The sequence below is a fragment of the Gossypium arboreum genome, chromosome 9 (assembly GCF_025698485.1).
Source record: "Gossypium arboreum isolate Shixiya-1 chromosome 9, ASM2569848v2, whole genome shotgun sequence".
NCBI classification, from domain to species: Eukaryota; Viridiplantae; Streptophyta; class Magnoliopsida; order Malvales; family Malvaceae; genus Gossypium; species Gossypium arboreum.
Genome location: NC_069078.1, coordinates 24,408,740 through 24,420,060, shown reverse-complemented (window position 1 = coordinate 24,420,060; position 11,321 = coordinate 24,408,740).

Here is an 11,321-nt window from a genome sequence, read left to right as displayed (position 1 = left end):
CAATGAACCTCGGCTCAACTTGCCCTTACGGCCGAATCTCGAGTATCTTTTCCAAGGTGAAACCTTGAGAAACACTTTATCTCCCACCGATGCTCGATGTCTTTACGCTTCAGATCCGCGTCGACTTCGACGATCGGAGGCTATCTTCGACTTTCACGGATTACTTTCACTTTCTGCTCAGCATCTCTAATCAAATCCACCCGAAAATTTTGCTTTCACCGAGCTCACCCAAAACAATGGTGTACGGCATTTACGATCGTACAAAGCCTCATAGGGTGCCATCTTAATACTTGATTGAAAGTCGTTGTTGTAAGCGAATTCAATCAACGGCAAATACCGCTCCCATGAACCACTCGAACTCGAGGATGCAACATCTCAACATATCCTCAAGTATCCGAATTATCCGCCGGATTGACCATCGGTTTGGGGGTGAAAGGCGGTCTGAAATGCAACTTGGTACCCAAAGCTTCTTGCAACTTTTTCCAAAATTGCGAGGTAAATCTCGGATCTCTATCCGACACGATGGAAATAGGCACCCGTGCAATCTCACAATCTGAGAAACGTACAGTTCGGCTAGTTTGTCCATTGAAAAGTCCGTACGTACGAGGACAAAGTGAGCCGACTTAGTCAATCTATCTACAAGGACCCAAATCGCATCCTTCTTACTCACCGACAATGGCAAATCGGATACGAAGTCCATTGTGACTCGATCCCATTTCCACTCGGGTATCGTGATCGGTCAAGTAATCTCAAGGCACTTGATGTTCCGCTTTCACTTGTTGACATATTAAACACCTCAAACAAAGTCGGAGATGTCTCGTTTCATACCATGCCACCAAAACCGATGTTTCAAATCGTTGTACATCTTCTTACTCCCGGGTGGATCGCCATTCGCTACAATGGGCTTCGTTCAGATTATCGAAATAAGTTCAATTCTTTGGAACACACAGACGACTCTGAACCTCAACAATCGCCATCATCGATCTGAAACTCCGATTCCTTGTTCGAACACACTCGCCCGCTTTTGCAACCAACTCATCGTCGACCTTCTGAGCTTCACAAATTTGATGCATCAATAATGGTTTGGCTTTCAATTTAGCTACTAACACGTTGTCGGATCAAACGGACATGTGCACATTCATCGCTCGTAAAGCGAATAATGATTTACGACTCAAGGCATCCGCAACCACATTCGCCTTTCCCGGGTGATAGTCAATGACCAGCTCATAATCCTTTAACAACTTGAGCCAACGTCTTTGTCGCAGATTTAAGTCTCTTTGGGTCATCAAATATTTGAGACTTTTGTGATCCGAATACACATGGCACTTCTCACCAAATAAGTAATGTTGCCATATCTTTAAGGCGAATACGATGGCAGCCAATTCGAGATCATGGGTCGGATAATTTTTCTCATGTGGCTTTAATTGTCTCGACGCATAGGCCACAACTCACCCTTCTTGCATCAATACGCAACCCAACCCAAGTAGGGATGCGTCACTATAAATGACAAACTCTTTGCCCGATTCGGGTTGCACTAGAATTGGGGCTTCACCAAATAAGTTTTCAGTTGATCGAAACCTTTCGACATTTCTCCGTCCATTCGAACTTAACATCCTTTTGGAGTAGCTTCATCATTGTGACACAAATCGTCTTAAAACGACCCTAGTCGAAATGTGGTTTCGGGACCACAAAACCAAGGCATAAAAATAATTTAATATTTATTTTATTGCCTATAATGTGTGTTAACTCATGTGTGATATTTTTATGCTTTGATTTAGAATTATAGATGTGAATTTCACTAGAAAGGACCTAGTAATAAACTTTGAAAGTATGAGGGAAAATGTGTGATGACTAATTAAAGGATGCATGCAAAACAATGGACTTGCATGTCAAATTTCCCCATAGCTAGTGGCCGGCCATGACAAGGATTTATGGGCAAAAATCATGTCATGAAACATGTTTGGTAAATGGGTTATGATGGAAAGAATAAAATAAGGGTATGGAATAAACAATTAATGTTAGTAGATGAGAAACAAAAAAAAAAAAGTGTCCATCTTCCTCCATAGCTTGGCCGAATGTCCTAAAGGAAGAAAGAAAAATTTTGTTCATCTCTTTTCACTCTCTTGTTGGCCAAAAATACTAAGGTTAAGGAAGGAGTTTTGCTTCATACTTGGTTTGGAAGAGGATTAGGAAGAGGTTGGCTAAACTTGCATCAAGATTAAGGTATGTTTGAGGTTCATGCATGTTTTTAGTTGCTAGCTTAATGTTCTTGTTAGCCCATGGTTCAAATCCTTGTTATGTCATGGGAATGAAATTCGCCAAAGTGAATGTGGTGTTAATGCCATTGCATGTTAAATAACAAGCTTGAAAGTGATACATGTGATGGAGGATTGAAGATTCTTAGATTTTCTTTTAGCATTTTTTTGAATGAGATACTAAGTTCTTTGTTTCACCATGACCAAATTGAAATGGTGTGGTGTTGTGGTATTCGCCATGATATATCCATAAGTATAATTCATGCATGTTGCATGGTAAGTAAGATTTAAGCTTTGGAAATGTGTATATATTTGGATATAAGCCACTTGAGAATTCGCCCTTGCACCTACATGAATATATGTTTGCACATGATGGATTGGTATGACATATATACTAATTCAAAGTGTATATTTGCTTGTGATGATGTGTTGATTATGAAGTAAATAAGAGATGTGCAATGAATTACGATATGTAATGTGTTAGTAGTAAAATGTATGCTGTTTTTTTTGTGTGGTACTAAGTGTATATTCGCCACATGAGGGGTAATTAGTGTGCATGCATTCGGTTTGAGGCAAGCATATTGATGCCTATTCTTGGCTTAGAAAATTCGCTAAGAGGAATATTAACTAATGTGTTGAGTTCGATTTATGATTTCGTACATATACAACTTTGATGCCTAATGTATATAAGGGCCAAGTACTTTGAACTTCACGTTGATGTTTGAATGTATTGAATTGCTTGTTGTGATGTAAAATGTGCATGACCATTGTGTATTTGAGCTAAAGGATGGCCATATGACCATTTACACTCCTTGTCATATTCGCCATAAGCTATCATGATGAGATTTTAATAAGTTAAATTTGTGTAAATTAGCTCAAGAGCAAAGGGAGCTAAATCCGATAAAGGGAAGGAAAAAGTAGTTGAATAGCCGTCGAAATCGCCGACAACATCCAAGGTAAGTCTTCGAGTGATGACCCTACTTGAATTATATCAAAATTATGCTCCTTGTTTGTGTGGCCATTGAGCCGAAATAGTAAAGGTTGATAGATATTTTGTGTTAGAGCTTTAGTAACGAAAATGAACTATGGACGTGTCTTGAATATTGATATATATGTAAGTGAACATTGGAAATATATCCGGCTAAGACCAAGGCATTCGTATGAATATATCCGGCTAAGACCAAGGCATTCGTATGAAGTTGATATATCCGGCTAAGACCAAGGCATTCGTGCGAAGTTGATATATCCGGCTAAGACCAAGGCCTTTGTGCAAGTCACCAACCGGTTATGACCAAGGCAATCGTATGAGTCGCTATATCCGGTTAAATCTCGAAATTATGTGATTCGGAAGTGAGCAATCTTGCTGTGAAAATTTCAGCTTATACACTTGTGAAAATTCCAGCAATGAGGTATGTTTGTATGTGCTTGTACTAATTGAATTCTTACAAGTAAGTATGCGCTAAGTTGATAAACGAGCTACCGCCTTGGGCTAAGTTGTTCTTTTGTGTATGAACATAAGGGTCGGTGATGTGAAATAAGTATGAGTATGGGAATGTGAATTAGTAAAGTGGTTTAATTAGCCATGTGAATAAAATACCTTAGTCAAAGCTGATTTCATTGCTTGAGACTTACTAAGCATTAAAATGCTTACCCGCTGTTTTGGCTCTCTGTTTTATAGGTTTCGCTCGTTAGCTATCGGATTCGGGATCAAAGAAGTCAAGTCATCCACACTATCGAAGCCCCATTTTGGTACAAATTTTGGTTGAACTTTGAAATGGCATGTATAGGACCATCCTTTGTTGAAGGTCATGTACCTTCCGGTTTGTGTAAACTTGGATAGCCATGCGAAAATGGCTTATATAATGCTTTTAGCATAGAACTATAATCGTTTGTATGTTGACCCTTATGAGGTATGGAATTATTTTGAAACGATTAGCCATTGGAATGGTTAATCATGATCACGCTTTGTGCTATGTATGTAAAAAGGGCCAATTGAATCATGGAAAGTATGAAATAGGTAAAGCCTACTAAAGGCAGATGCTGACAGCAGCAGTGACGTGGATGTGAAAATCACTAAAAATAGTAGGAATGGTATTAAATAGCAAATAAATTATGTAAGTGTACCTTGATGAATCTACTTTCATATGGAAGAAACGAAATGGTCATATGAGTTATAAGTTAACAGATTTTAAAGTCCTTGTGAAATAGGGCCAGAACGGTTTCTGGATCCCCTGTTCCAACTTTGGAAAATCATTGTAAATTAACCAGAGATAATTAGGAGTCATTCCATATATGTGTAGATTCCTCTCTGAGTCTAGTTTCTATAGAAACAAACGGCATTAGTATTGAAGCCCTGTACAGGAGATATCCAATTCGTAACGCACAAAGGTCAGTGTAGTCGATCCCTACAACAGGCGAGACTTTAACTAATAAACTGTACTAATTGGCTCGACCAAAATTCTAGAAAAAATATGTAGATGGACATATGAGTCTAGTTTCAGGAAAAATTTACGGAACTGATTTTCGAGTTGTAAAACTCAAGTTATGAATTTTGGAGCGACTAGTACTCAGATTGGCAGCTTGTCTGAAAATTGTCAATAAGTGGGTTGAAGTTCATAACACCTCGCGCTCGACTCCGGCGACGGTCTCGGTTCGGGTGTTACAATTTTATTGGTATCAGAGCTACGGTTTAGTCGATTCTAGGACTACCGTAATGCGTTTGGGGTCTAGCTATACATGCCATTTTATGTGATTATATGATAGTGTGGTGATTTCGACGCTTGAACTTGTGTTTATTTATAGTAATGGATCCCGATCCCAACCGAAAGCGATAGCTGATGATGTGGAGAGTGTGGCGCTGCTCCCGACAAGGGACAGCGCCATGACTCTCAACCTGTTGCTAGTAATCCGAATGACGAGGCTAGACAAGCCTTTTATAGCGTGATGAATGATTGGTTCAACCAATACATTCGAACTAATACTACTGCTCCACAACCTCCATTCCCAACAAACACACCCCTCAAGACCTACAATGCCTCCGTAATTGACCAAATAAGGTCGAATAAGCCCCAGCTTGATAGAATCCAAAACATGGGGCTACTGAATTTAAAGCTACGGATAGTGATGATGCCGAGCAAGTCAATTTTGGTTGGACAACACGATCCGCACTCGATGAGCTATCTTGTACACCGATGAATGCCTAAAGTGTACCATCTCCTTGCTACGTGATTCGCCTTACTATTGGTGGAGTACTGACTTCACAGCCCCGCGAACAAGTAACTTGGGAGTTCTTCCAAACCGAAGTTTCGGAAAAAGTATATCACCGAGATTTATGGACCAAAACGAAAGGAATTTCTCGAACTTAAACAAGGTTCCATGTCTACACATCGACTATGAACGAAAATTCGTGAGGCTTAGCCGACGCGCGAGAATGCATTTCTTCGTAAGTCGTGATGTAAACGCTCAAGATGGACTGAATGATGAGATAAAGTCTGTATGTTGGCATTTTGGAAATCCGAGAGTTTGTGACTCTCGCCGAGCGAGCGGCAAAGCCGAGGAGTTTAGTATGGAGAAAAGGAAAGCGAAGCGGAGCAAGGGAGTTTCAGAAGAGGTATTCGGGAAGCCCTTCCAACACCATCAAAGAAACTTAGAGATGGCTTAGGCCGATCTAGAGACACTTCGGGCTTTTCTAGACGAGATCGCGATCGACCCCGTGACCACACGAATCACTTCGATCGCCAGAGTGGGAATGATCGACGAGAGAGGACGGAGTGCCGATTGTGGCAAATGGCATTTTGAAGTCAGAGATTCCGTGACCGCCTCTGTTATAAGTGTGGATCAGTTGACCACTTCATTAAAGATTGCCCGAGGTTGTCTCAATGTAATGTAGATCGGAGTGGGAAACCGGTACTACCACCGCCGAGGTAGACCATCCGGAAATACGGGCAAGGCTAGTGGTGGTCGAGAGGATCTAGAGATGTCATGCGACCAGATCCGAGGCTCGCGGCCCAGCTAGGACTTATGCTATACGCCAAGACGCGAGGATGCCTCCTCGCCAGATGTTATTACGGGTACTTTCACTCTCTTTGATACTAATGTGATTGCTTTGATTGACCCCGGTTCTACTCATTCTTATATATGCGAAACCTTAGCATCCAAAGAAGACTTTGCCTATTGAGTCTCTTCGAGTTCGTAATTCGGTGTCAAATCCTTTGGGTCGTTATGTGCTGGTCGACAAAGTGTGTAAGAAATGCCCCTAGTAATTCGAGGTACTGCTTTCCCATGGACTTGATGCTTTTGCCGCTCGATGAATTTGATGTTATTCTTGGATTGGATTGGTTGACCGTGCATGATGCGGTTGTGAATTGCAAAAGCAAGACTATTGATTTGAGATGCGCAAACAACGAGATGATCCGAGTAAAGTCTACGAACTTGAAGGGTTGCCACCGTAATATCATCAATGTTGGCCCGTAAATATGTAAGAAAAGGGTGTGAAGCATACCTTGCGTATGTACTTGATGATAAGGAGTTAGGAATAGAACCCAAATCTGCGGGTGGTTTGTGAATACCGGACGTTTTTCCCAAGAATTGCCGGTTTGCCACCTGTTCGGGAGATAGAGTTTGGCATTGAGCTTGTACCTGGGACCACACCGATTTCGATAGCTCCATATCGTATGGCACCAACGGAATTAAAGGAGTTGAAAGCTCAGTTGCAAGAGTTGATGGATAGAGGTTTTGCTCGCCCGAGTTTTTCACCTTGGGGTGCACCAAAGTGTTGTTTGTGAAAAGAAGGACGGAACCATGAGGTTGTGCATCGACTATCGCCGCCTTAATAAAGTGACAATAAAGAACAAGTATCCGCTACCACGATCGATGATTTGTTCGATCAACTGAAGGAGCCTCGGTGTTCTCAAAAATAGATTTGAGATCGGGCTATTATCGCCATGAATCCGAGATTCGGACATACCCAAAACCGCCTTCGTAACGAGATATGGTCACTACGAGTTCTTAGTGATGCCGCTTGGGCTCACTAATGCCCTCGCGGTATTTATGGATTTGATGAATCGGATCTTCAGATCATATTTGGATCGGTTCGTAGTTGTGTTCATCGACGACATCTTGGTCTATTCAAGAGATGAGACCAACATGCGAGCACCGAGATTAGTGTTGCAAATTTTACGGATAAGCGCTTATATGCTAAGTTTAGCAAGTGTGAGTTCGTTAAGAGAGGTTAGCTTCTTGGGTCACGTGGTATCTCGTGATCGGTATTCGAGTCGACCCAAGCAAAATTTCAGCCATACTTAATCGAAACCTCCAAGAAATATTACCGAGGTTCGAGCTTTTTGGGACTTGCTTTTACTACCGACGGTTTGTAAAAGGATTCTCGATGATAGCCACACCCATGACGAAACCGCTTCGTAAAGATGTCAAGTTTGAATGGACGGAAAAGTGTCGTAAAAGTTTTGACCAATTGAAAACTCATTTGACTAAGCTCCAAGACTAGTACAAATTTTAATCGCAAAGAGTTTGTCATCTATAGTGACGCCTCCCTACTTGGGTTAGGTTGCGATTGATGCAAGAAGGTCGAGTTGTGGCCTATGCGCCGAGACAATTAAAGCCACATGAGAAAAATTATCCCACCCATGATCTCGAATTGGTCGCCATCGATTCGCCTTAAAGATATGGCGACATTACTTATTTGGTGAGAAGTGCCATGTGTATTCGGATCACAAAAGTCTCAAATATTTGATGACTCAAAGAGACTTAAATCATGACAAAGACGTTGGCTCGAGCTGTTAAAGGATTATGAGCTGGTCATTGACTATCACCCGGAAAGGCTAATGTGGTTGCGGATGCCTTAAGCCGAAATCACCGCTTGCTTTACGAGCGATGAATGTACACTTGTCTATCCTACCCGACAATGTGTTAGTAGCCAAATTAATGCCAAACCATTGTTGACTCATCAAATTCGTGAAGCTCGTAAAGTTGATGAGGAGTTGCGTGCAAAACGGGCCGAGTGTGTTCGAACAAGGAATCGGAGTTTCAAATTGATGATGACGATTGTTTGAGGTTCGAAGTCGCTTGTGTGTTCCAAAGAATTGAACTTATTTCGATAATTCGAACGAAGCTCATTGTAGCCGAATGGCAATCCACCCGGGAGTACGAAGATGTACAATGAGTTGAAACGCCGGTTTTGGTGGCATGGTATGAAACGAGACATCTCCGACTTTGTTGCAAGATGTTTAATATGTCAACAAGTGAAAGCGAGCATCAAGTGCCTTCGTGGTTACTTCACCGATCACGATACCCGAGTGGAAATGGGATCGAGTCACAATGGACTTTGTGTCCGGACCGCCGCTGTCGCAAGTAAGAAGGATGCAATTTGGGTTATTATTGATAGATCGACTAAGTCGGCTCACTTTATCCCCTCGTATGTATGGATTTTTCATTGGATAAACTAGCTGAATTGTACGCTTCTCGATTGTGAGATTACACGGGTACCGATTTCTGTGTGTTTGATAGAGATCCGAGGTTCACCTCGCGATTTTGGAAGAAATTACAAGAAGCATTGGGCACCAAGTTGCATTTCAAAGACCGCTTTTCACCCCCAAACCGATGGTCAATCCGAGCGATAATTCAGATACTTGAGGATATGTTGAGATGTTGCATCCTCGAGTTCAAGGGTTCGTGGGAACGGTACCTACCTTTGATTGAATTCGCTACAACAATAGTTTTCAATCAAGTATTAAGATGGCGCTTACGAGGCTTTGTACGGGCGTAAATGCCGTACACCATTGTTTTGGACCGAGCTCGGTGAGAACAAAATTTTGGAGTGGATTTGATTAAAGATGCTGAATGTAAAGTAAAAGTAATCCGTGAAAATCAAGATAGCCTCCGATCGTCGTAAATCGTATGCGGATTTGAAACGAAAGGACATTGAGTATCGTGGGAGATAAAGTGTTTCTTAAAGTTTCGCCGTGGAAAAAGATACTCGATTCTACCGTAAGGGCAAGTTGAGCCCGAGATTCATTGGGCCGCATTTAAATCTCCGAACGAGTTGGCCCAGCTTGCGTATCGCTTGATCTTGCCCCGAACTTGAAAAGATTCACAACGCCTTCCATGTTTCAATGCTTCGACGCTATAGATCTGATCCGTCGCACGTAATTAGTCCATCGAGGTTGAAATTCAAGCCGATATGAGTTATGAAGAAGAACCGATTCGTATTCTAGCTCGTGAAATGAAAGAGTTATAAAACAAAAGGGTTCCGCTAGTGAAAGTGTTATGGCTCAAACACGGATAGAAGAAGCTACTTGGGAACCCGAGAACTCTATGAAAGAGCAATATCCAAACCTATTTACGGTAAGATTTTCGGGACGAAAATTTCTAAAGTGGGGAGAGTTGTGATGACTTTAAAACGACCCTAGTCGAAATGTGGTTTCGGGACCACAAAACCAAGGCATAAAAATAATTTAATATTTATTTTATTGCCTATAATGTGTGTTAACTCATGTGTGATATTTTTATGCTTTGATTTAGAATTATAGATGTGAATTTCACTAGAAAGGACCTAGTAATAAACTTTGAAAGTATGAGGGAAAATGTGTGATGACTAATTAAAGGATGCATGCAAAACAATGGACTTGCATGTCAAATTTCCCCCATAGTTAGTGGCCGCCATGACAAGGATTTATGGGCAAAAATCATGTCATGAAACATGTTTGGTAAATGGGTTATGATGGAAAGAATAAAATAAGGGTATGGAATAAACAATTAATGTTAGTAGATGAGAAACAAAAAAAAAAAAGTGTCCATCTTCCTCCATAGCTTGGCCGAATGTCCTAAAGGAAGAAAGAAAAATTTTGTTCATCTCTTTTCACTCTCTTGTTGGCCGAAAATACTAAGGTTAAGGAAGGAGTTTTGCTTCATACTTGGTTTGGAAGAGGATTAGGAAGAGGTTGGCTAAACTTGCATCAAGATTAAGGTATGTTTGAGGTTCATGCATGTTTTTAGTTGCTAGCTTAATGTTCTTGTTAGCCCATGGTTCAAATCCTTGTTATGTCATGGGAATGAAATTCGCCAAAGTGAATGTGGTGTTAATGCCATTGCATGTTAAATAACAAGCTTGAAAGTGATACATGTGATGGAGGATTGAAGATTCTTAGATTTTCTTTTAGCATTTTTTTGAATGAGATACTAAGTTCTTTGTTTCACCATGACCAAATTGAAATGGTGTGGTGTTGTGGTATTCGCCATGATATATCCATAAGTATAATTCATGCATGTTGCATGGTAAGTAAGATTTAAGCTTTGGAAATGTGTATATATTTGGATATAAGCCACTTGAGAATTCGCCCTTGCACCTACATGAATATATGTTTGCACATGATGGATTGGTATGACATATATACTAATTCAAAGTGTATATTTGCTTGTGATGATGTGTTGATTATGAAGTAAATAAGAGATGTGCAATGAATTACGATATGTAATGTGTTAGTAGTAAAATGTATGCTGTTTTTTTTGTGTGGTACTAAGTGTATATTCGCCACATGAGGGGTAATTAGTGTGCATGCATTCGGTTTGAGGCAAGCATATTGATGCCTATTCTTGGCTTAGAAAATTCGCTAAGAGGAATATTAACTAATGTGTTGAGTTCGATTTATGATTTCGTATATATACAACTTTGATGCCTAATGTATATAAGGGCCAAGTACTTTGAACTTCACGTTGATGTTTGAATGTATTGAATTGCTTGTTGTGATGTAAAATGTGCATGACCATTGTGTATTTGAGCTAAAGGATGGCCATATGACCATTTACACTCCTTGTCATATTCGCCATAAGCTATCATGATGAGATTTTAATAAGTTAAATTTGTGTAAATTAGCTCAAGAGCAAAGGGAGCTAAATCCGATAAAGGGAAGGAAAAGTAGTTGAATAGCCGTCGAAATCGCTTCGACAACATCCAAGGTAAGTCTTCGAGTGATGACCCTACTTGAATTATATCAAAATTATGCTCCTTGTTTGTGTGGCCATTGAGCCGAAATAGTAAAGGTTGATAGATAT